The sequence below is a fragment of the Schistocerca piceifrons genome, chromosome 3, assembly GCF_021461385.2.
Source record: "Schistocerca piceifrons isolate TAMUIC-IGC-003096 chromosome 3, iqSchPice1.1, whole genome shotgun sequence".
In the NCBI taxonomy this organism is placed as follows: domain Eukaryota; kingdom Metazoa; phylum Arthropoda; class Insecta; order Orthoptera; family Acrididae; genus Schistocerca; species Schistocerca piceifrons.
The window spans coordinates 403,881,144-403,908,740 of record NC_060140.1 but is presented as its reverse complement, the minus strand read 5'-3'; the positions used below and the strand labels follow the sequence as shown (position 1 = coordinate 403,908,740).

Sequence of the window (27,597 nt, the reverse complement as noted above, 5' to 3'; positions counted from 1 at the left end):
ATCTCCTACACTGGCCATACACCACTGGTGATCGTCGAGGGGACACTGAATAGTGCACGGTACATCCAAACCGTCATCGAACCCATCGTTCTACCATTCCTAGACCGGCAAGGGAACTTGCTGTTCCAACAGGACAATGCACGTCCGCATGTATCCCGTGCCACCCAACGTGCTCTAGAAGGTGTAAGTCAACTACCCTGGCCAGCAAGATCTCCGGATCTGTCCCCCATTGAGCATGTTTGGGACTGGATGAAGCGTCGTCTCACGCGGTCTGCACGTCCAGCACGAACGCTGGTCCAACTGAGGCGCCAGGTGGAAATGGCATGGCAAGCCGTTCCACAGGACTACATCCAGCATCTCTACGATCGTCTCCATGGGAGAATAGCAGCCTGCATTGCTGCGAAAGGTGGATATACACTGTACTAGTGCCGACATTGTGCATGCTCTGTTGCCTGTGTCTATGTGCCTGTGGTTCTGTCAGTGTGATCATGTGATGTATCTGACCCCAGGAATGTGTCAATAAAGTTTCCCCTTCCTGGGACAATGAATTCACGGTGTTCTTATTTCAATTTCCAGGAGTGTATTACAATGTGCACACTCGTACATGTTCGAAGATACATCGCGTTCTATTTCTGGACATGGCAGGCACTGATAATGTATCGTTCGACACCAGGAAAGAGACGTTCAATAAAAATGTATTCCCTGTAATGGAATACCATAGAGAATGTACCAGTGCACCTTGTCAACACATGGCTGCCGAGGTGTGGAAGTTTGGGTCTGGGCGTGGGGACTTCACAATGGTAAGGCGACCACTCGCAATTAGCGAGAAATCCGGGACAGGGTTCTGGTCTGGCACAAATTTTCACTGTCGTCAGATGATCGTTGTCCATATTCGCAACTAGGAATATATTTCACGTATTTCATAATGGCTGTAGTCGCTGCAGTGCCTGTTCCTTCGGGCTCGTAGATATGTTCATTAATTGGTGAACTCGCGAACCATACTGGTTCTGCGTTCTGCCACCAGTTGAAAATATGGCGCTGTAAGTAACCAGAAGGAGTTGCGGCTGCAAAAAAAGGGGAGGAACGATTAGACACATGATACCGGTGGTTCGTTACAAGTTACAACATACGCTCAGCATCGTTTCCTGACTCAACAGCAGCCTGCTTCCGTAACACGGCATGATCGAGAGTTGTTCGTAGCATATCAGGTGTAATCAGTGTGATATGTCGTGGTCTGCTGTTCTTCAGATCAAGATGAGTCCGGATACATAGGCACTTACTTTCAGATATCTCCACAACAAGAATTCACATGGATTCAGGTCTGGGGATTTGGAAGGCTACACATCTTGAAATCGCTCAGAGGTGATTCCCTCGTTATCGAAGTTTTCTTGAAGCAAATCCTTCAACTGGCTAACGATGTGTGGTGTCACCCCATCTTGCATGAAAATAGTAGTGTGGACACACCTACTTTCTAACAAAGCTGGAATCACGTATAGCACAAGGTGGTCCTTGCAACGTGCCGATATTACTGTACACCTAACAGACACTCGAGATGTCATCTGCTGAAGACAAACCTGTAGAGAATGATCGAGGTTATGAATTCAGAACACACGGCCACTTTAGCTGAATGCAGTGGACGTTCCTGCCCAACACGAGGCAGAACGGAACCCCATAAGAGACAGTTCTTTGTATTCATGGCACCGTGCACAGTAAAATGTGCCTCGTCATTCCAAGAACACTCCACAGCTACATGTCATTCTTTGTCATGGGTGTCAAAAAACCAAAGGCGTTCTGGACTATCTTGTGGCTTCACTCAGTGCACATTCTAAAAATTATAAGGACACCAGTGTAAAATGAGCAGCAAAATTTTCTTACCTGTTGAGGAGGCGAGAGACAAGTCCCAGCCCCGCGGGATTAGCCGAGCGGTCCTGGCGCTGCATTCATGGACTATGCGGCTGATACCGGCGAAGGTTCGAGTCCTTCCTCGGGCATGGGTGTGTGTGTGTTTGTCCTTAGGATAATTTAGGTTAAGTAGTTTGTAAGCTTAGGGACTGATGACCTCAGCAGTTATGTCCCATAAGATTAAACACACCTTTATTTGACAATTCCCATGACACGTCGCCAGCCCTGGCTGCAGAACTTGAGACACGTACAGCACGGTCGGCTATAGCTACAGTACATTTATTAACAATTGCGTATTTATTGATTTTTTAGCAGATTTACTGACGTGGAGCCTCCTTACAGCTGCTTCTGTCTGCGATATTCCCGCAACGCAGCGCCACTATTGCTGTCTTTCTGATAAAGTAACTTCATCAGCAGTGCCTCGTCTTTCTTCTCAATAACCACTGCATTTCGTACGGAAAATTTCAGCCTTCTTAATGCTTTACATCAACAGTTACTTCACAAAATAAATCAACACGGACAGCACGCGGACATCAAATCAGGAAATATTTCACTTTCTGACTGCTTACAGCAGGAATTTTTCGCCTGGTGGTAGAAAGTGGTGCTACAATTTTTTCAGCATACTCGACGAGTTAAACGATTAATGAACGTACCTCAGTTGTTTCAGCGTCCTGCGACGTAATAGCCCGACTGCTGCACTCGGAACACCGTCAGTTTAATTACACCCAGAACGGGGCGCCTGATCTGTTGTGGCTCGGTCCGAACGTATTTGAAAGTACGAGCAAGTACAGAGGGTGGGATTGCTTGCCATTGATAGCTCCAACTTCAGGTGGGTGATGGAGCCCCTTGGGGATATAGCGAGCAGGTCGGGAAGGGAGATCAGTGTTTACAGATTGCTTTATGGCACTTTATGGGCCGCGGGAGATTGACCCAAAGGGGAGAGGGGTGGGGAGGGGAAGGGAAGGGGGGTGGAGGCTCAGCAAGCAGCGATTGCGCGCACTCTGTGCACCCGACGTCAAATCGTGCCTCATATTCGCACGGATGACACTTTTCGCTTGTGCTCTAATGTCATTCTCACTTCCCACAAGTGTCTGCCTGGTTTGGTAAACACAATCAGCTCCGCTCACAGGGTGGAGCCGAATGGAAGGCTTAAACCAGAAGCTTAGACAATTCTCTGATGTTTGGTATTATTAACCGCTTCAGCTGCATTTAGCCCTTTGTTACTGTATCACTTCCGGTTTGGTGGCGCTAAAAGCCACATCTTCAAGTGAACAATAGATGAACAAATCAGAGCTGAAGTTCTCTAATGTTTCAATCATACGATCACCTGAAGATGTCGCTTTTAGGGTCACGAAACTGGTAGTGATACAGTAATAAAGGACCAAATACAGCTGAAGCGGTTATTAATACCCAAGATGAATACTCATAGCTGTGAAATCCCACGCACAAGGTTGTATCCGGATTCTGTGATGATTTCGGTTGCGATTTTTTAACCCCTGCTGACGCGTGGAGAGATCCATGTCACACCTTCATTACACGTACGAGTACGTGTTCTGTGCAAATGCAGGCTTTTCAGTACACAGAAATCCCTACAGAGGCCTGATAAGATGTGTTCCAACTTCAGACAGAACAAAATATTGTCTCAATTAATTGAAAAGCGTATCACTCGTCTTCGCATATCGGTAAAAAAAATATGTTAATACAGCATTAGTTAAATGCAGGTGAGTCTATGGAAAGGCCCCAGAAGTGGTCTTCAATCCAAACGATAAAAATGCTATGGTAAGAAAGCTGTCTGAAATCAAATGTTTATAGCTATGAAGTTCTAAATGCCGACTGGAATGGATGTCGCGGTGATATGTTAAACAGTAATGGCAGAGGGCTTTTTACTGACGTAAAAATTTCGATAATGTCTAATGTGGTAAGTACAGATTCCGGATCCGAAATACTTTGGGGAAAGGTATGTGTTAAATGTGGTTAAAATATCGGCTTCCGATGCTTCTCTAGACCTCTTGCCCCGAGAGCGCTCGTGACAAAGTATTTGAGGGGATACTAGGACAACACTTCTCGTAAATTTACTGGTTATATTATAGTATTGAAACCTGGGAGGATGAAATGATTACAGGGGAAGATAGGGACAGGGAATCTTCTTAGTTGTTCTAAATATCTTATACGGAAAAACTTTAAGCAGTTAATCAGAGAAACTACTGGTAAAACTAACACATTTGATCTTGTTTTCACCAACAGGCCGGAGATTATCGACTCAGTGTAGAACAGTGAACCAGTGATTGCACGATAGTTACAGTGTCACTGAATATGGCTGTAAATAGAAATATAAAAGGAAAGATGAAGATTTTGCTTGGGAAGAGCGGCAAGAAATAGGTATCAGATTAATTCAGCTGTCAAAACGAAAATTTCATCCCTAGCACTGACAATGTAGAGTAACTTACACAGTTATGTACCCAGATAAGATGTGAGAAATGGGAGGCGCCCACATGTTATACAGCTTGTACTAAAGCAAATAGAACTAAACCGCAAATTTAAACGTAACCAAACTCTCACAATAATTGAAGGAGGCCAAAGTTAGCACTGGGTGAGTCATGTGTTCAGTGAATTCGAAAGTAAATTTCTATCTTCCGACGTATAGGAAAATCCTGTGACTTTTTGACCTTATGTTGAATGAGTAAACGGATTGGAGCCCTCAGTCAAGATACTCCTTGATCACAACTGCATTTAAGCGTACGATGACAGAGAGATGCCCGAAACCTAAACGTCTTTTTCTGAAACTGTTTCACTGAGGACTCTCGCACTGTAGTCGCATTAAAGTCAGAATGATCTACATCAAAATAAGTGACCATGACAACTCATATAGCTCTAAAGACGAGCAAAGCGTTCCTACTGATCGGAAAAAGCGCAGGTCGATCCCAGTTTCAAGAACAGTCGTCGATCAGGCGCACAGATTATAGGCCTATTTTCCTCCTCGTCGCTCCATTGTGAACTATTGGAACATGTTTTATGATCGAAAATTACTAAATTGTTCTACATATCTTATCTGAAAATCTCTTATGTATGAATCCATAAAAGTTCCGGAAAAGACACTGAGTGGAAACCTAGTCATCCCCTTCACATTTCACTGCATCTACAGCTTCACGGCAATGACTTCCAAAACTGGTAACTGTCCTCCGAATGTTATCCACAGAAGAGCAAAGTGATGCCGCATACGTATGCAACATTTTGTTTAAGGAGGAAGCCTCGTATAGAAACCATCGAGAAGTAAATCATTTCAATACGCATTAATAGCTGAAAATCCATGCTGACTCAAAGAAGGGGATACAAACGCTTTTTATCTATCAACGTTTGGTGCGGGTTTGCCAGACCCTTATCATTGGTAGCTGTTTATTTGATGGGAATTAAAATACTCTAAAGTATATCTAGTTCATTAGGTACGTTACTGCCGCAATTAGTGAAAGACATCCCTCTGAATATTGGGCAACCATTGTGGAACAAACGCTACGAATGTCCTTCCCATCCACATACATGAGGCCCTGTTAAGAGAACAAGTTGATTGATATGTAACCGTCGTTCAGGGGCAGCCACACTCAAAAATCGTAGCACTTCCATTCATTGATCTGTGTCGAAAATTAGAATAGCGGGGCTTTCAGGATTGACGACTCCCAAAGGCCTGTGCTGCGTTTGCTATAAATGAAATTCAGCGTGCAGTTTTGTTTCTACAGGATCACTTCGTAGCTTGTAGCAACGCTCAAACAATATGGCAGGCGTTTATGGAACTTGTTCTCCTGGTTGCCGGACGATCGTTTATGGCGCTATTATCTTGATGATGTTTGATCGAGTCCCATACATGTGACGAAAAAAAGGCTCTGTGAACGATAAGAGTTATATACGAGTGTCCGCTATAACTTGGCAAAACCGCCTCATGATATATTTATTCATTCAAGAAATACTTTGGGTGGCCTGTCTTAGCTATATTGCCCTATATAGATTTGCAAGGTACGGTCAGAAAAGCGTATCACAATAACCCCACTGCGTGGTATGCCTTCCTGACAAGCTGCATAAAGTATTTATGGTAATAAATACTATAACACATCCCTTAGAAGAGCATTTTTTACACAGTGTGTAAACAGCGACCAGTTACACTTGCGAAACGATCACTTACGAAGTGTAACTATTTTAGGTATCCAACCGTTAGTATTAAGTCAATTTATGCAGGGTGTTAAAAAAAAGACACAAAGGAATTACAGACGTTGGCTGCAAGTGGGATTGATTTAATCAATGGAGAAAGTCGAAAATTTGTTCCGCGCCGAGACTCGAAACTGTCTCTTGCTTACCAGGCAGTTGCTGTGACTACTAACCCATCCAGACATTGTGACCATCGCAACTTCACTGACTACTCTACCATGACCCACATCAGACCCAAATTTGCAGTTTATCCATACACTACTGATGTAGTGCCCCTCCGTATTATCCTCACGCAGCATTTGGAGCCTGGTGTTCCTCAGTATTGAAATGCTCATTGGCCATCCTCCCCTGCTGGTGCCAGTTCCATATACACATATCCGAAAGAACCGGCAGATATATAAAAGATTTGCATCACTCCGGTTCCCAGATCTTTGTAGTTCAACCATGCCTAGACGGTGAATACCGCAGTTCGACCACTTTGTGCCAGGAAGGGGTCTTAACAATAGAAGTGTCAAGGTGCCTCGGAGTGAACCAGAGATGTTATTCGGATATGGAGGCTATACAGAGAGACAGGAACTGTCGATGACATGCCTCGCTCGGGCCACCCTAGAGCTACTACTGCACTGTATGACCGCTACCTACGGATTATCGCTCAGAGGAACCCTGACAGCAAAGGTACCATGTTGAATAATGCTTTTCGTGCTGCTACAGGACGTCGTGTTACGTACGACTGAAACTGTGCGCAATAGGCTTCATGACGCGCAGCTTCACTCCCGACGTCCATCGCGAGGTCATCTTTGCAACCACGGCACTAAGCAGCGCGCTACAGGTGGGCCCAACAACATGCCGAATAGACAGATCAGGATTGGCATCACGTTCTCTTCACCGATGAGTTTCGCATGTACCTTCAACCAGACAATCGTCGGAGACGTGTTTGGAGGCAACCCGGTCAGGTTGAACGCCTTAGACACACTGTCCAGCGAGTGCAGCAAGATGGAGGTTCCTACTGTTTTGTGATTGCATTACGTGGGGCCGACGTACGCTGATTGTGCTAACCGAAGGCACCCTAACGGCTGTACGATACTTGAGTGCCATCCTCCGACCGATATTGCAGCCATTACGGCAGCGTATTGGCGAGGCATTCGTCATCATGGACGACAATTCACGCGGCCATCGTGCACATCTTGTGAATGACTTAATTCAGGATAATTACAGAGCTCGACTAGAGCGGCCAGCATGTTCTCCAGATATGAACCCTACTAAACGTGCTTGGGATGGATTGAAAAGGCTGTCTACGGACCACGTGATCCTCCAACCAACCACTCTGAGGGATCTACGCCGAATCGCTGTTGAGGACAATCTGGAGAGGTGGTGGTATGGACCAAAGCGAAAAAAAGTCCACTAAACATAAGGAATATACGAGTGTCCGCTAAACATAGGCAATAAAATACGTACCTTATGGGCGATGAGCACCTGTTCATCTTTCATATTGTGCAACTTATCTCTCCTAGTGAAACCTCTTCGTTTTTACGAACACCTTACAGAATGCAGTGAATTAATGAGAACACATAACATGCAGTAAACACATGTTAGCGTTGATACCGCAATCTATAGTCACAGTTCTGGGTAACTGCATGCCTCCATTCGTTCTAAAGGAACCAATGTGGAATAGCAGGCTTCTATTATTTCGCTAAATACTGGAATAGAACTACATTGTAAAAGCGTTTTACAGACGTAACACTAGACAAACTGATTCCACTAGAGCTAATACAGTATATACACTAACACAAAACTGTGACTACAGCTTACGGTTTCAACACAAAGCCAATGTTTACTGGACATTATTGGCCATTTTGTTGCTAATTTTGGTCGACACTAGCACCTTTCAAAATATGGGTCACTTGCGTTTAACATTCTTTATGAAAAATTGGTAATGTCAGATCTAAAGGAGGAGGCTCAATGCAACTCCCGATCTTGACTATTGTTTGTAACTATCTTATCTATTCTTATCCATCTTTCTTTTATTCCCTTTCAAATTACTTATATTTTACTTAATGTTATCTCCAAACCTCACTTCATTTAACTAATTTGTAGTTTTCCTCTCGTTTCTAATTCATTATATCTTAGTTGTCAACAATATTTGCATGCAGTATGGAAAAAATTATATTACTACATAATGAAATCTGTCAAATAGTCGGGGTGTTTTAATGTACTAGGTAATATCCCACCAAATATTCAACAAATGAAAAAGGAGACTATTGTCTTCCTTTTCTGTTCCGGATTTTTGTATATTTTATGCTTGATCTAAAATTTCTCTGTTGTCAGGTACATATTTTACAGTCCAAGTAAAATTTTGCTTCTCATGACGATCATGTCGTAGGCATGATAATCATTTGGTAACATTTCGGGATCTTGGGAACCATTCTTCTCACGAATCGTCTGGGTTGAGTAACTCTGTGTATTAATTACGTTTCTGCTTAGAATGCTCCAGCTGGCAACTGTAGAAAAACGCTGTTATTTTGACACACTGTTAACTCGGCCAGCCCTGCAATACTACAAACGCTCCGAAATTTTGGCCTGTTCACTAAAATGTTCTTCCCCTCGAATACACCAACTTAAACCGCACTTATTAATTAGTCTACCTGAAAAATAAACAAAGGAACTAAAAACATAGCTTTTGGTGCAGAGTTAGGGTTTTGGCATAGGACCATGGGTTTTTACATACCTTCAGGAGTACCACTTCAGAGATGGTATTTGCTCACAGAATAATTTGTGACCAAAGTTCGTCAACTAAAGTAGGACCAATTGGGAAAATAGATCTTCGTCTGAAGCCAAAAAACACTCTTTCACTACCGCTCCTGAAACTTTTCACCTCGTTCTCAAGTGAGGAGCACTCCTTTCGCTGCAGAACATTTGCTTTAACTCTCCAATAGATAAATTTCTGGTTGACTTACGTGACCTGCTGAGTACTCGGTAAAGTTAAGAAGCTCTTACAAGATGCGAGGTGCCTGCTTCGAGGGTTGAGAGCTCTCAACGCAGCTCAGGTTCCCACACGTCTACTCCCACCACTTCCCTTCCCTTCACCCCACTTTGCAGCCATCTTTCCGGTGATAGCATTTTCGCTGCACGCGACGGCGCATTCTTGGCTTTCAGAGGAAGAGCACGATGCGACGCTTGGGGACTCCCGAAGTACGAGAGGTGGCTTATATCGTCGACGCTTAGTGGAAGAGCTCCAGACCGCGACCACATCACCACCGCCTTACTACTTTTGCACCAAATATATTATTAATACTTACCTCAATAAGTTCCTGCTGAATTTGATCATCCAAGTAAATCTTATGCTGCATGCTGTAATTTTTCTGCTCTCTGTGTTTGATGATGTATATCCTTAGGATCGAGACTGTTCCCGATATACGTAACGACTTGGCACCCCATTTGTAGCTTTATCAAGAAACTCATAAATGGTTCACGGTGGGGTTACATCGGTATATACGTGCTACAAAAGGTAAGGAATTGTTTAGTATCAATACGTGATGTAAAAACACGTAGCTTATTTTCGATGACAACAAACGAAGCGTGCTGTTCGATAATAAAGAAGTGTTGAGAAATTAGCACCGATTCTGCATTTGGTACAACAACAGTTCCTTTATATGTTTGTAAACGTTCGTTTCAATGCCAGTTACGGTTAACAAAGGTAACACCCGATTATAAGGTAAGTGAAATGATTAGTGGAGCCATTTAAATGTTGATCGATAAGACTAATACACGATATGTAATTGGATGAACTTGTACATTCAATAGTCGGTAAGTTGACTGGAGATTTTTATTTTACAGAAGTGTCCTTTGTAGTGGTTTTGAAGTATCATGTTGCACGCTAGTGCGGCCGTTTCTAGAATGCTTTTCAAGTTTTTGGAGCGTTAGTGATTCAGAGGCGGCCTGTAGAGCACGTAACATTTTGACGACTTTGATTTCATTTGAATTGGACTTTTAGCAAGAAGGACGATGTTGTTTTCACAAAACCTTACACAGTAGATCTGGAGACGCAGTATTCGAGGAGTGTCCGACGACCAGTCGATCTCCTGCGTTTATCAGGCTACAGAATCCTACAGACAGATACGTTTCCCACGCCCATTATAGAACCTCACATTCAGGAAAGAGTGATACGAGGCATTCCTAAATACCTAGATACACATATGTAGAACGAAAAGGTGGTTCTGTGATGCTTGCTCGGGTATAAAGGGATGAAAACGAGAATTGGTACGCGTAAATTGTAGTCTCAGAAGATTTATCGATTTGACCTGTGACGTACGCGCTACGTAGAGTGGCCGAGCTTTTCTATATTAACTCGATAAAAGCTATTTAATCTCCGACGCCCTCTGCGTATGTGACAGATATGAGAACTCCAGTCAGAGAAGTGTCTCTGAATCACTAGTAGAGTAGGTAGGTACTAGGTTTCAGAGGTCACTTACAAAAGACTGCAGGTATTCCACCGCAAGCAATGTAGGGCCTTCTTCTCACTTCACATTCGTACAACACAACTATAGGACTGCTGATCTCCAGTATAAGCTGAATGTAATCTGGCTCCACCAAGCACAAGGGTTTCTAACATGCACTCCGTCTTCAGGCCACAAGTGGCCCATCGGGACCATCCGACCGCCGTGTCATCCTCAGGTGAGGATGCGGATAGGAGGGGCGTGTGGTCAGCACACCGCTCTCCCGGTCGTTACGATGGTTTTCTTTGACCGGAGCCGCTATTATTCGGTCGAGTAGCTCCTCAATTGGCATCACGAGGCTGAGTGCACCCCGAAAAATGGCAACAGCACATGGCAGCCTGGATGGTGACCCATCCAAGTGCCGGCCACGCCCGACAGCGCTTAACTTCGGTGATCTCACGGGAACCGGTGTATCCACTGCGGCAAGGCCGTTGCCTCAAGGGTTTCTAACATGTCGGTTATCCTCCCGCTCGAGTTGTCGTGTATTCAAGACTGTAAATAAGAGATCCATCTTTCCTTGAAAAGTGATTGCCTTTACACAGATTTTAAATCCCTATCTTTTGCTTCTTACCCTTCAGCCTTCATCTGTATTCACACGTGACGCCAAAATTTGCTGTCATCCGATGTGATCCTGAACTCTATTTGAAGTTGATCTATATTTGAAGTTGATCTCAGGTTGTTGTAAGCGCCCCACAGTCAGTTTCGTTAAGGGACATAGGCTGTGTTTACGTCTTACGGCGGACGAATGCGACCATTTCCATTGGCTCTCGTAGATACGGATTAGTCATCCGTCTCTGTAGACTCCTAAAGGGTATTGTGACAGTTGGAAGTGGTAATAGGTGCTCTCGTAGCAGCTCTGTCTCAGACGTCCTGTCACTGATCCTCACATTCCGAATCTCCCCACTCTCATTAAGAGCGAGTGCTTGCAATTTAAGGAGGTATTTAATCTTCCAGAGCTGATGATGACGTGACGGGAAACCGTGTCGTCGGGCTCTGCCCACCACTGTAAAATGTACTATAGGGCAGAGCTTTTTTTCTTTTTCTTTGGCGATGTGTGTGGGTACAGGGGTGGACGTGTGGTTGGGGTTATGGCGATGGGGAGGTCGACTGTCATTCTCTGCTTCGATGCAACCCACACCTCTCTGCTCTAGCAGTTTTTCTGTGTAGCGCATAGACCCAATGCCCTCAGTTACGTGTTGCATACTCCTAACTAATACCGCCATACTTTATTTCCGTGGACATTATTCCCTATGAACGCCGATTCTGCGGAGAACACCTTCAAACTTAACAGTCTGCTGAACTGTCGGCATCTTTCTTTAATACCTTGTCTCAAATGCTTTGATTCTCTTACTTCCCGTATTCTCGCTGTCCACAACACATTATGTACAATGCAGCACTACAGCCTTACATTCTCAAATATTTGTTATTTTTGTGATGGATGTTTCTTTTGTGTGAAGTAACCTACTTCTTACGTATTCCTTTCTCCGTCCGTTACCGTCACCTTGATTCCACGGTAGCAATTTTGTCATTAAACCATTTTCTGCGCTCAGTATATTATTCAATTTATTCAGCAGAAGCTACAGCTCTTCTTTATTTGTCACAGAGGTAACTAATCATCTCACCATTTCCTTAATTTCGTAATCAATTATAATATCGCCTTTGATCCTTTCTTGTCGTACCTTATAGTGCCACTGTACATCTATAGTGTATGTATATGAAGTTTTAGAATTGTCAGGTGCGTTTTCTCTGGCGTTTGGGCACATATTTCAAGTTGGTTTTTGCGTTTTTGGCACTGCGTAGCTAGAGTCAGGCCAAACAAATACTACATGTCAATTCTGTCATTTGACGCCGACGGAAGGAATAATGCTCCCCTTAAAAAAATAACAACAAAAAATTAAACGGAATTTTATGAGCTTATTTGATACTGTGGTGTTAGATTAGTCGAGAGTGATATTTGGTTTGTCGACATGTATTATAGAAGTTTAAAAGCAGAAGAGCTAGAAGTACTAAAACAGTGAACCGGGTGCCGTCCTGATCCGCGTTGACTGCTACTTTGATGTAGCAGCGCTACTCAGTCGCCGTTTGAGACTACTTACCGTTTTTCATGTTTTAATGTTCGAGTGCATACATGCCGAATTCAACCGAATTTCTCACTAAACTAATTTGGAACTGCTATCAGACTGACACGTAAAATCCCGCTTTAACCATATACGACGTTTTGCGAAGACACAGGACGTAGCATGAAAGACGTGATGAGTAATACTTTTCTTTGTTCTTCTTTTGTTGATTCCAGCTACACAGTGCAAAAACGAAATCGCAAATACTTGCAGAAACGCCAGGCGAAATGCGCGTGAAGGACCTTAGCAGTATCACCCTACATATACACTTCTCGGCGACATTGGGCATCGTTCTAAATTAGATATGCTCCTGAGAGACGGTAGGGCACAGGCATTCTGCGCCGATCCTATGTAATGTATGCTGCAAATTATCCACCATCTGGCCAGTATGAAAGGCGGTTGGCCACGGGTAACTGAAGTTCCTGATTCGCTTCTAAGTTATCCTTCTCCGTTTAGAGACACTCATGGCTTTCTTGCTGAAAAACACTCATCAATTTATCAGGATAAGTAGTATGCTGCGCGGCTGATTAGTAGACATACTAGTTCGGTAAGGTTTCCTCGTCCTAGGGTCGAAAAATACTGGAGAACGTCTACTGGGACGGGGAGTTTCGGCGAACTTTCTGCCTCTAAAACAGTTGTTCCGAATGACTTGATATATCGCCTCTACACGTCTGTTGCAAAGACTTTGAAACAGCAAGTATACATACGAGATCTTCCAGGAATCTTTCAGATTTTTGATGGATTTTGCTTGGTTAAAAAACACTTATGGAAACTTCTTTATGTTTCCATTACCAAAAAAAGCGTTGACCAGCCTCCCTGGTGCCTCCGGTTTTCTAATTTCTTTATCACATGCATATTTATGACATTCCACGTTCCGTCTCGTAGAATGTTAGAACGATTTCCTGTCATTGGCTTCTGAACCATTTTATTCCCCATTAGGAAACTCCTCTCGAAGATTCAAGAGAGGTAAGGAGGGGGGGGGGGAGGGGGGAAGGGTGTTGGTTATTACATAATCTTCTGAAAATGAAGAGACCATTATGAAGCTATTTCAATTTCTGGTCCACACAAGTTACATATCTTTAATGCAGATGTTCATTTTACTGAAGGGCTTTCTACATTTATCATTGCGTCTTTAGGTATAGTTACGGAAACCAAAGTGAGAGGGATGCTGAGCATCCTTACAGATAGTTCCTCCATGTTGCAAGAAGGTCGTTGACTGAATGGAATGGCTTTATTGATATTTATTATACTAGGTAAACCTTTCACGATCGGTCTCAGTCTGAAAAAAAAATGATTTTGGGTGCTCGGCCGCGTGATTATAAAACAGTGAAACAACTATAGGAACCACTTTCGAATGTCCTTCCAGTGATCACGTTGAGATCGCCATGACGTGGACCGCTGCAAAGACTATTGGATCGTTGATTGTATGGTTCGTTCTTTTCGTTTGTAATGACGTGACGTAACTCCCGAAATTGACTACAATTTATTATACTGTCTGAAAAATTTAGGAGCATGCAGAACTAATGTGATATCATCGTATTTCATTCTACTGAAACAGAACTATTCTTCTTCAATAAAATTCTTCAGGGTATCGGAACGCATCGTCATAATTTAAAATGCGCCAACGTTTCGGCCAGCGTTGCAGTTAGCCTTCATCAGGGCCTTGATGAAGGCTAGCTGCAACGCTGGCCGAAACGTTGGCGCATTTTAAATTATGACGATGCGGTCTGATACCCAGAAGAATTTTATTGAAGAAGACAACGGCCGCGGAAGCCTACGCTTACATTTAATCAACCTGTATGGGCAGGAAATCCACGGAAACATCAAGAAGTTAAAAGCACTGCGTTTAAAAAGATGTAAACGGCTGAATGACCTTGCGTTTTTGAAGACAGATTAACGTAAGGCCCTGATGAAGGCTAGCTACAACGCTGGCCGAAATGTTGCCGCATTTTAAATTATGACGATGCGGTCTGATACCCTGAAGAATTTTATTGAAGAAGACAACGGCCGCGGAAGCCTACGCTTACAGAACTATTCTTGTTCAAACAACTATTCTTTATCGTCATATTTAATTAGCTGCAGTTTTCAGATATTCAGCTATCGGTTTGAGATTAAGTCAATGCACGGAAGAGTTTAGAAAGTACGTACTTGTTGCGCATATCGTTCCGGAGTTTAGCACATTATACATTGCAGCTTGTAATCGAGTAACGTCGCAGCTTGTAATTACGTAATAGCAGAGCGCCTCGTTTCTGCAGGAGAGGACGCCGCTATAGATGACTGATGTGTTTCGGGAGCGGGGATTGAGTTACGAGTCGGTGTCGTTTTCAGAGCTCGGCGTTGCAAGCGCTAATAATTACTTCCTATTGGTCATTGTCCTCGTACCGCTTGCACTGATTATTTTCCAGATTAATGCTGGCATATTGCCGCTGGATTTAGCGCAGTGGCTACAAACCACCACCATTATCAAATCACGTCCTGTTATTACGGTATTCACTAGAAGACAAATAAATCTGAAACGGGGACAGAAAGTTATTTATTATTTCAGCACGACTAATTGTGTCTGATTACTGTGCTGCTTACACAGCAACTTTCGAGTACTACATGATCAGGAAGAGGTAAGCGTGGGAGTTTGGGGCCCAAAGGACTACATGGATTAGAGTGCAGCAAAGGCTAGTACACTCCTAAATTTAAATTCCACAATCCACAGAACAGTGGCGGACGTATATGGTATCTTAGAAACATCTGCCCATTCCCTGTTTTATTCGGAGATGGTGCATGGGAAGCAATACTGCCAGTAACCATTTTTATACACCCACGTTTCTCCTCGTGATTATCATCGAAGACTTCCCAGGATTCACTATTTACGTATGCAATGGTATCCTTGAATCAATTATGGATAACGGTTGGTTGATTACTTCAATATAGATAAAACCACCTTTCCTCCTCCATGCCCTACATAATATCTGCTTCTTCAATAAAATTCTGTTCGTAATAAAAATCATAGTAGGTGAAAATGGAGAGCAATGATGTTGACCACTGTGCACACTTCCCTACCAGTGGAAAAAATTTCTACTACAATTTCAGAAAGCACGAGTACATTTCCAACACCTTATACCCAACATGGTAAAATGGTGCAAGAAGCTCGAAATTCTAAGAAAAATAGGGGTAAGCTGTAAGGAGAGATGGGTAACATGCAATACGTAGAAGAGCCAAGAGGGAATATCAAGAGTGGATGAACAAGGACGAAGTGCTCGAATTAAAAAGGGTGTATGGCATGGATGTAGTCTTTCGCCCCTACATTCAATCTGTACACTCAAGAAACAATGATGGAAATGAAAGAAAGTATCAGGAGCCGAATTAAAATTCAGGGTCGAAGGATATCAATGATATGATTCGCTAATGACATTGCTATCCTGTCTGAAAATGAATAAGAATCGCATGATCTACTAAATGGAATGAACAATCTAATCAGTACGGAATATGGCTTGAGAGTAAGTCGAAGAAAGACGTAAGCAATGAAAGTAGCAGAAATGAGGACAGTGAGGAACTTAAAATCGCGATTGGTGGTCACGAAGTTGATGAAGTTAACGAATTCTACAACCTAGGCTGCAAAATAACCTATGACTGTTGAAACAAGGATGATATCAAAAGCGGACTAGTACTGGCAAAAAGGGCAGTCCTGTCCAAGACAAGTCTACCAGTATGAAACATAGGCCTTAATTTGTGGGGGAAGTTTCTGAGAATGTACATTTGGAGCACAGCATCGTATGGTAGTGAAACATGGACAGTGGGAAAACCGGAACAAAAGTAAATCGAAACACTTGAGACTTGGTTCTATAGTCGATGTTGAAAACTAGGTGGAATGATAAGGCAAGGAATGAGGAGGTTTTGAGCAGAATCAGGGAGGAAAGGACTTTCGGACACTGACAAGGAGAAATGGTAGGATGATAGGACTTCTCTTAAGACATGAGCGGATGATCTCCATGGTACTGGAGGGAATTGGCAAAAACTGTAGAAGAATACATCCAACATATAGTAGAGGACGTGGAGTGCAAATGAAGAGATTGACACAGGGGCTGAATTCGTAGAGCGTGGTGCACCACATGCAACCAGTCACAAGACTGATGACCCAAAAAGAAGAAAGAAATAAAAGGAAAGAAAAGGAGAAATGCCCACCATAATGACTGAGCTGACTCTCAAGTGGTTGATAAATCTGAAATATATTATGTCTCGGCACAGAATTGCATCTTCCCTTCGTGAAACTTCTGTCTTCGTAAGTGTTGCTAGCTTAATGAGTTAGTTTGGTAAATTACTATCATGTTTGTAATACTGACAGAGTAAAAGAAGACGATGAAACGTAACAGCACATAAACCACCACTGTCAGTATCGTAACATACTGAGTATACGTTTGGAATTCAATTCAGGACGTTGGCAGCTACCACCGAGTGGAACAACACAATACAAAACTTATTTAGCAATCTTATTTGGGGCTTCCTTCATTCAGTTGTATCCCGCCTTGGATGCGTTCAATATCTTCTCGTGAACATCCTCCTATCTCCCTGGTAATAGTGATCATGTTTAATACATTACAATGACAAATCATCAGTTGTAAACTTAGTAGAGGCAAAGGTAAAATACTTCTTCAAAACTTACATTATCTTCAGAACTCTTGTAAATCAGAACCTTCTTTATACTAATACACAATACAGTCACCTCAATGTCACCACTGCATGTTTTAGACGTCAAAGTGCAATAAAAACTTACCGACGGCAGGTGGCAACTGAAGTAATGAAGTGAAAATGAAGCGTTTTGAAGAGTGGGGTGGCTAGGCGGAAACGGGGTAGGGAAGCGGACAAAGAGAGCAGTCGTTATCGTAATGCGGAAACGGAGCAATGTATCTTACCTCCAAAAGGACATGATCATTAGCTTTCGGGTCAAGAGCGGAAACGTTTCCGAAACGGCGAAGTGTATGAACTGCGTGCCGCCGTGGTTAAAGTATGCCATGCATGGCGAAATGGTACTATCCAAAACCGCCACCGAGGCAACTGTGACGGATCACGCTACATAGGTGACAGGAGTGAACGTCAGTTACGGATTTATATGCGGGCGAGTAGATATGCAACTCTTGAGCTGCTGACCATCCAGGTGAGTCAACATGCTATGAACAGTGTCTGCTCAACGACCGTTGAACAAACGTTGCTGTGTAGTGGTCTCCGCAGCAGGCGCTTGGTTCTTACACCCACAAATGCTGACCGCGGCTCATCGGCGACGAAGGCTGGTTTTAGCAACAGAACTCCATTGAGTAGTGAAAGGCGGCCTTTCCAGATGAAACACGTTTTATGCTCCCTCGGACAGATGGTCATTGCCGTGTACGGCGTGAAACGTCTGAAAGCAAACACGCTATAGCAATTGTCGGAAGGGTCGAGGCCAGAGGAAGGAGCTTTAGGGTATAAAGAAAGCTTTCGTGGCATTCACTGGGTATTTTGGAGGGCACAACGGATCAACACACATACGGTACGCATCTGTCCTCTAGGAATACGTCATCCCATACATCCAGTTTGTTTTTCCTCTGCCGATAACATCTTCCAAGAGGACAATGCAAAGTGTCACACAGCAGGCAGTGTAGCACCAGGGTGAGGCTGCCGTAATCCCCTGGTCACTGGACTCCCTCGATTAAAGCCCAATCGAAAATCTGAGGCCACTTGTATCTGGCTGTTCACGCCACCGATCCTCAACCGAGAAATGAAGCGCAGCTGACCACGGCAGTGGAGTCGACATGGTTCCAGAAATCTGTCGGTACCTACCAGAATCCCACTCACCCTCTTCCTGCACGTCTCGCAGCCGTCTGCGCTTCAGAGGGTGGTTGATCAGGCTTTCGACAGGTGGTCACACTGATGCGACTGAACAGTATACGTCTTCTTTCGAAATAAAAAAGCCTCGTAAGACCACGTCCAAGAGAAAACACAATAATTCGTCTCCAAAATAAATCGTCAGGAAACTGAACATAGTCTTGGATATCAAGTATGCTCTTGGAAAAAAAAAAACAATGGAACCTCAGAACTCTCTTTTAATCCAAAATTCCTCTCAAAATTTCCAACAATTCTTGAAAACTAAAACTCTTTTTGAAACCTAAAAACATGATTGAATTCTGAGGATCTACGTCAAAAGTAAAATTACACCTGAAGACAATTATTCTTGAAATACCTGATATTTATTATATCACATTTCACGCAATACTGATGGAGTTTTACCAGACTCAGCTGAAAACGAACGTACACCTTTACTGGCAGTGCTCTATTGCTCGTCAAAATCTGCTGCACAGTAACGTGCAAAAAGAACGTCCAAGAATTAGTTTACCTAAATGTGTAACAAAATTTTTTGGGAAGGGTAGTTTCAATAGCGCGCGGTTGCCTTTAACTTTATTTTTCAACGCCACAGTAAGAATGACAGCATTTACGTTACGAACCAAGTAACTTTGTGTTACGTGGTGACGGTCGATTGACTGGAAAGGAGAGTGACTGAATGTTTACTCCAACGATGACTATCTTGGAATTATTCAATTTTTAAAATAATTATGGGTGCATTCATAACTGTCGAGATAATTCCTACTCATATGTCTAATTTTGCCTTGGATGGAAAGTAAGTTGTTGATTTGTCTCTAGGTATCGTTCTGCTAAGAAGGTATAATCAGATTATTGTGGAATATAATTTTACACATACCTCCTAAGGCACTCTGAAGTAGTTAACATTCCGTTAGAAGTTTCAGAGGAGGGGGTAAGACAAGAATAGAACATGCAGTTGAGAGTATACTAGGATCAGTGTCTACATAGGTGCGAACAGGCTACTGCTATACAGGAAAAGATGAAGATTAGATAAACTAGTAGAGGTACTGAAGCCTTAGTCAAAGTAATTTCTTAATGTCCAGAGTTATTTCAAGGACGTAAATAAATCTTGTGAATATTTTCAACACCCTTGGACAGGAAAATCTACGATCAGCTCGTCTGGTGTATCCTTGGAACAACTATGATGTAGTCGTATGGGCTGAATACTGTATAAAGAAAATGTGTCATTAAGAAACTTTCCATTAGTCGCATCTAAAATTAAGAGACATTTACAAAAGTATTTAACTCACTTTTTATCATTGTTTTCGTGAAAGGAATCCATCCCAGATGTTTGATAAAGCGAATTTTGTCTTGCTTGTGCAGTCCCAGACTTAAAACCTTCTTAAAATGACAAATTGGAAGTCAATGTATTACATACAAAGGAGTAGACTTATGAACTCGCTAATTACCAGGGTTAACTGGTAATGCCATTTCATTACATGGTAGATGCTTTTTATTTGTATATCGTTAATAGATGTCCAGCAACGTCGACCCCTCTATACTGAGCAGCTGTTTGTGCAACACTAGACGCAAAATTTCTCTCGAATGTGGTTTAATTGTTCTGTCCCAAGCGACCTCCAAGGGATGTACCCGTGTTTTATTGAACGCAATAAATGGAGGTGAGGAAAACACCGAAAGACATTATTGGCGGTTTAGCGCGAAAGGGGTCCTATAGAATTACATTCCTGGGTGAAAGCGTTACTTGTAAAGGCCATGTGCTTTTACGCGCTTTTTACGACCAGTTCTAGCAATCTACACCCTGTGATAAATGTGGGTGAGGGGAAACCTGTCAGTTTTCTAATGGACGTAGAGGATGCTTTCTGTCGCATTTACTACGCTTAGAATGTTTTGTTATTGTGAAAAGGGGGGCAGTGTCGAATGAATTGAGTTTGTCTCGTTCTCTACTTTCGTTACTCACTCCACGAGGACCACGAAACAAATTTGTTATTAACCTGAAAATAATTCAAAAACTAATTACAAACGGTTTGTTGTCCACGAACTGACATATCAACCCTATGCTTGAACAAATCCTTAAGAGAAAACCAAAATTCACTTAATAGCATAGTGCAACTCTTAGATTTTCCGTAGAATATCAACATAAATAATTTTTTCAAAGACTGAATTGTATAATGTAAGGTGTACGTTGTTATTATTTTACTGTGTAAATATCAACACAAATACTCGTTGTTTTACGAAATTTCTGGCGTGTTCTTCGAAAAATGTATTTTCTTAGGACTATGTTAACAACACATAGAAATACATTTCATTGTTTTCGTTGCGCAATGATTGCTTCATTAAGGTTTAGGCGCGCACCCGCATAATTTTCACTTCTTCTAATATTTTAGCCATACACCGCTCAGGCATCTTCATAGTGGGCCGGAGTGTGACACTCCCTCCGGCCTTTTAACCACACAGACCTCACCACATACGGTGACAGTTACACAGTCATCAGAGACGTTGATCGGCGGCAAAGAAATACACATACGCAGGAACTTAACCTGTGGCTACGTGCCGGCCGGGTTGGCCGAGCGGTTCTAGGCGCTACAGTCTGGAACCGCGCGATCGCTACGGCCGCAGGTTCGAATCCTGCCTCGGGCATGGATTTGTGTGATGTCCTTAGGTTAGTTAGGTTTAAGTAGTTCTTAGGGGACTGATGACCACAGCAGTTAAGTCCCATAGTGCTCAGAGCCGTTTGAACAACTTTTTTTGTGGTTACGTGGTTGATCCAAACTGCGAAGTCGATGTATCATTGAGGGCCGCACTGTGGTGACGCCCGTGCAAGGAAGAGAGGAACTCCTTGATCCATCCAAGCTGAAACTGCTATCGCAATTATATAAATTCCACGCCAAACGAATGTCATCTGCTCGTTTCGCCACCGTGTCCCAAAAAGATGAAGTCGACGACAGAACTTCAACACTTTGGTGCAGCACAGAATGAACAGTATCGATGCAGTGCTCTACTAAAGCTGATTTACTGGGCTGTAAGAGATGTATGTATGTAGTTGCGTGTATCTTTCAGAGACTGCGCGATTCGCCTGTCAGAAGATCGCAGTTTAAAAGATCCACTGCGAATGTGGCCTGTCGTATGGCGTACAGACGATTTGCACGTAAAACGGTAGGTACACCCAACTCTTAACAGCCTAACAAAATAGCTTGGTACGCTGAATTCCATCACTGACTTAGTCTTTCGGTGGTGAAAGATGCATGCTGAAATTTGTTTGGAGAATTAAATTAATTAAGATACCCTTCCAGGTTTGAGAGGTCATCGATTTGGTGCTTTCGTTAATAAACTTGCAGAGAGGTAGCCAAAGTGCGGCTCACAATTATACATCAACTTTGCAGCGTGAATACACCGCGTAGCCAAAATTAAATGTATACATACTTATTTTCCTACCGATCAATGTCTCTGTGACGCTTGTGTACATGTTTTCGCATGTGCAGTGGCGCGGTCCGCGCTCTTAAAAAGTACAGAGCTAGTACTATACCGCCAGCCTTTCGTGTACGTGGGGTGTCTTTTGTTATACACACGTCCGAAAGAATACACGCGATACATATGTAAATATAACGGCTGAGCTCCTACGGGAAACCAGCGCGAAGCAGCAAGCATGGAGCGTAAGTACTGGGCGACAAAATGGGAATTTACACCAGACGGAAAACGTGCTCGGATAGCCGACTGCTTATGTAAAGCGGTAATGCGGGTTCGAGTCACAGTTGGTTACCAAATTTCACTTGCAGCCGATGTCAGAATTTATTTCATTTCGTTATGTCAGACTTTCGACTCACTGTGTGGATGGCTGAGCGATGTAAGGCCAGATTAGAAGAAGACGAAAAAGGAGAAGAAGAGGAGGAAATGGAATTTATGCACCTGCACGCTGGAAATTTGATGGAGCAACATTTACAATATATTTCATTGTGGTGTCGAATGCAACAGTTATCAGGGTTATGAGTTTTAATAAAAACTGTGTGTATTCATTATTTATTTTGAATATGTTTCACTACAACTTTGCCAATTAAAATTAATATTGCATTACGTTTACCACGGATGTAGGTTTCTATCGATTTGTTATTGCAATGTATGTCCCTTGCTAATAACTGATTCCTGATCACTAAGCTATTCTACAAAATGTACGCTGGTGAAGCAAGAATCCTGTTGAAAAGAAGGTGGGCGGCGTTAACTAAAAGTTTTTGGTACATTTCGCTATATCTGTTTTCAAAAGCATTTATAACTACATCACAGATGCATATCGATGATAAATCTGGAATGTTTCTCAGCATGTTGTTACCTACGGTAACTAAAGTAGGAGGTGTTTTTCAGTTATCTCCCTCACGGTTCTTTGAACCTGCCGTAAATCTTCTAATCAGTTTCCCTGTAACGCTACCTTGGCCTTCGGCTACAAGCAGAAGAATGAGAAGGCTGCCGGTTAAATGTTCAGGCAACACCCGCTCTCCCATGTTCAACCGTTAGAAATATTTGAAATCCTGACTCTGCAAGTTTTCTGTAAAAAGAAAGATATATTTAGTAACTTTGTTGGCGTTTGTCTGATAAGGCGTTTCGACACAGCATCTCAGCCATGGGTCCACTCAAGTCAGTAGAACTGATGATTTAGATTATGTCCTCCTGATGAAGGTACATACGATCCGTATAAGGGACGTACTAAGGTGATGCTTCATTACGAAACTGCACAGATTAAGTGCATGCAACTAACTAAAATTCTGCTACCAAGTGCTTTTTTGGGACTGGCAAATTGTGTTATCACAATGTGTATTAAAGGCATAGTAGCTTTGGCATGATATTACTCAAACCAGGATAAAGAAAAACATCCTCATCAGTAAACACAGTTGTACAATCGTCACTGGGGTAGTGTCTTTACACGCTATCGATAAATAGGATATTTTTCTATACCTATTTATACCACCTCTTTTTACTTGTCCACAATGTAGCAACATATTGTGCTGCATGTTGGTACATATATTTCATATTGTCTATTATTAAAATCACAAGGCATATGTGTCATTAGAGATTTTGTACCAGGTAAATGTTACAGCAAATGGTTTTTAAGAGCTCTTTCACATAATTTTCGCACTAACCTTAAATAAAATGTCGTCAGGAATCATTAGGAAGTTGTGTGACATCAGATATAAGTTGTGGATGTGAAATGGAGAAAAATGTATGAGAAACATGAAAAGAAAACGACATATCATTTATCCTTATACCGGAAAAACCTCATGAAACATCTTTATGGATAGCTAATGCGCAGCTAGCGGATTACAAAACATAATTAGAGCTACGTACTGAGGAAACAGATAATAAGTAATGAAAAGCAGTACAAAAATGGAAACAAAAAATTATTGACAATCAACGGAAACCGTGCAATAAAACTGGTACATGAGTTCCGAACTCTGAAATAATATAACGGCTAGGTTGAACAAATTCTTGAAAGTGGTTCATAACGGACAATGATCGTTGGCGAGAGAATTACCCCGTCGTTCTGTCGTGTCTTGCTTCCAAATTCCTCAGCCTCAGACTCATAATCCATTGAAATTATAATAAAAGGTGCTGAAGGGCTACTTGATTCAATTCCGCAATTATAATTCTCAAAGTACCCGGCGTCACTCCACAGTTTTTGCCGATTAACTCCCAGAACAGGTCGTATAATCAGTATAGACTACTGTTATTACACGAATCAAAACGTGTGGCACCTCGGTCACAGTTTAACATAAGACTGTTAAAACACAGCCACATGTTTTCGATCCATATCCAGTCATCTGCATGAAAGTGCGTCAATGTTTCGTTTCCGCACCTACAATGTGTTATACACTACTACAGACAAATAATACTTCTTCCTTGATACCTACCTCAACGAAACGCTTCAATGCATATAAAATGTTACGATATTTGTTCGCCACAATCTCATACATCGTGCGGCAGATGTGAAAGTTATTAAGCTGTTCCCACTATGCAATATATTCTCTCCTCTGAAAGGCTCTACACGATCCGCCTAATGGCGATAGTTACAGGCTCCATATTCCACCGAAAAGTCGATAAACATACATATATTTGTACATGAATTAAACGTAATGCTAACGCATCTGGAAAACGATGTTCATAAGTAATTGCAATATCGCATGAGAATACCATACCTCATTCTCCAACAAGAAATGACATATCTCGAATCAGGTATAACACTGAAACTGTCTAGTATTATTAATACTTACTCTTGCATTTTTTAGTACACTCAGAATCCACAAATTATTATCACTTCACATCTACTGCAATGTGGCAGACCAGATGTGCCCACATACAGTCTAGGCTGTCGGGGAAACAGGAATCGATACTAATCACTAACAACAGACAAGTCTGACCTATCATACAGATAAATGCTGTCAATAGTCAATTGTTTGGTTTCCTTAGCAACGTTGTGTACAGGTAGCTACACATTCAAATCTAAACACAAACAAATACAGCTGAGGTGACTAAACAATCACATGCCTTGACGAAAGACGTAGTAGCAATATATGCGACTCAGTCACGTACTGAGAAGATCTTAGCTATTCAAGAAGTTTACACATCGAACTAGTGATACACATACCGCGCTTGATGTCGAGCAAGAATGCTACAAATTACAAACGTGTGACCGTTGAGTTTCTATTCGCTGAAGAGAACCACGAAAATAGATCTAAACACCAGTAATACGGTTGACTTGAGCGTTTGATAATGACGCAGATTATCTTCTACTTCTTTACTCGTTATTTTAACAAAAGAGATCGTTGTAAAACGTCATATCAATCCTATTTCCGAAATCCAGTTATAGTGTGCACTTTAGCAACACTAGCGGGAATGTACAATGGCGTGTTAAAAAAGTGAAGTGCTCAGAAGGGGAGGAGAAAACGGGTTAGAACTTCAGGGATTTATAGGGTGCGTGACTATCTCGGTGAAGTATTTTTGGGTCGTCAGTTTTCTGAGTTGTTCGATGCGGCCCACCATCAATTACTCTCCTGTGCCAACCTCTTCATCTCCGAATAGCAGCTGCAACCTACGTCCTAAATTATTTCCTGGATGTATTCCCATCTCTGTCTATCTCTACAGTTTTTGCCCTCTACAGCTCCCTCTGGAACCATGGAAGTCACTCCCTCACATTTTAACAGAACTTCTCGTTAGCAGTTTTTTCACATTTTCCTTTCCTCTCCGATTCTGTGCTGAACCTCCTCTTTCCTTACCCTAACAGTCCACAAAATTTTCAACATTTGTCTGTAGCACCACATCTCAAATGCTTCGATTCTCTTCTTTTCCGGTTTTCCCAAAGTCCATGTTTCCCTACCACACACTGCTGTACTTCAGACGTAATTTCTCAGACATTTCTTCCTCAAATTATCGCCTGTGTTTGACGCTAATAGAATTCTCCTGTCGAGGAATGCACTTTCTACCGTTCTTACCCTGCTTTTGATGTCGTCCTTGCTCCGTTCGTCATTGGTTGTTTTAGTGCCTAGGTAGGAGAGTTCCTTAACATCTACGGCGTGACCATCAATCCTGATCTTAAGTTTTCGCTGTTCTCATTTCTACTACTTCTCATTACGTTCGTCTTTCTTCGATTTGCTCTCAGTACATTCCTTGAACTCATTAGACCGTTCCGTTCAGCAGATCACGTTATTCTTCTTCACTTTCACTCAGGATAGCAGTGTATTCAGCGAATCTCCTCAGTGATATACTTTCAGCTTGAAATTTAATTCCATTCCTAAATCTTTCTTTTATTTGCATCATTGCTTCCTCGATGTACAGATTGAACAGTAGGGGCGAAAGGCTACATCCTGGTCTTACGCTCTTTTTAATACGAATACTTCGTTCTTGATTGTCCACTCTTGTTATGCTCCCTTGACTGTTGTAAATATTGTATATGGCCCTTCTCTCCCTATAGCTTACCTCTACTTTTCTCAGAACTTCTTAAGTTCATCTGCTTTGTGACCATCACTCCTGTTAAGTTTTTCGCTGATCTCATTTTTGCTACTTCTCATTAATTTCGTATTTCTTCGATTTACTCTCAGTCCATATTTTCTACTCATGAGATTGTTCAATCCACTCAGCATATTTTATAATTCCTCATCACTTTCACTCAGCGAAAAATATCACAGAAATCCCCTCACCTAGAATTTTAATTCCACTCCTATATCTTTCGTTTATTTCCTATGAACGTTTCTTGATTTTTCTTTAGTCTTCCATTTTCAAGCACAACGTCAGAATTGCCACTCTGGTGCCTTTACCTTTCCTAAGGCCGATCTAGTTGTCATCTAGCACATCCTCCACTTTCCTTTCCATTCTTATGTATGTTATTCTTATCAGCAACTTGGATGCATGATCTATTGAGATGATTGTGTGCTAGTTCTCGCACTTGTCAGCTCTTGCACTCTTCGGAATTGCGTGGATGATATTTTCCCGAAAGTCAGATGGTATGTCACCAGACTCTTATGCTCTACACATCAATGTGAGCAGTCGTTTTGTTGCCACTTTCCCCGATGATTTTAGAAATTCTGTTCGAATGTTATTCGTTCGTTCTGCCTTATTTGATTGTAAGTCCTCTAATGGTCCCTTAAATTCTGATTGTAATACTTGATCCACTGTCTGTTCTAAATCGGTTCCTGTTTCTTCTTCTGTCACATCAGACAAATCTTCCTCGTCATAGAGGCTTTCAAAGTATTCTTTCCACCTATCCGCGCTCTCCTGTTGCACTCTTGTTTAGTGTTGTTTTGATTTTCCTTTATGCTGAGTCTGTCTTTCCGACACTCATTTCTTTCTCGATTTCTTCACTTTTTCATGCAGCCATTTCTTCTTAGCTTCCCTGCATTTCCTATTTATTTAATTCCTCGCCATCTTGTATTCCTGTATTCCTGAAAGTCCCTGAACATATTTGTACTTCCTCCCTTCGTCGATCAACTGAAGTATCCCTTTTGTTAACCATGGTTTCTTCGCAGTTACCTTCTTTGTACCTATGCATTTCTTTCCACCTTCTGTGATGG

General features: G+C 42.2%; 1 protein-coding gene and 1 pseudogene across 1 annotated transcript in view; both read right to left on the bottom strand.

Annotated features, from left to right (window-relative positions):
* Nucleotides 1-27,597, bottom strand: part of LOC124788693 (uncharacterized protein YMR317W-like) — a 355,090-nt gene that overhangs the window by 304,740 nt on the left and 22,753 nt on the right. The window lies entirely within an intron of this gene.
* On the bottom strand, nucleotides 10,908-11,025 carry LOC124790695 (annotated as a pseudogene).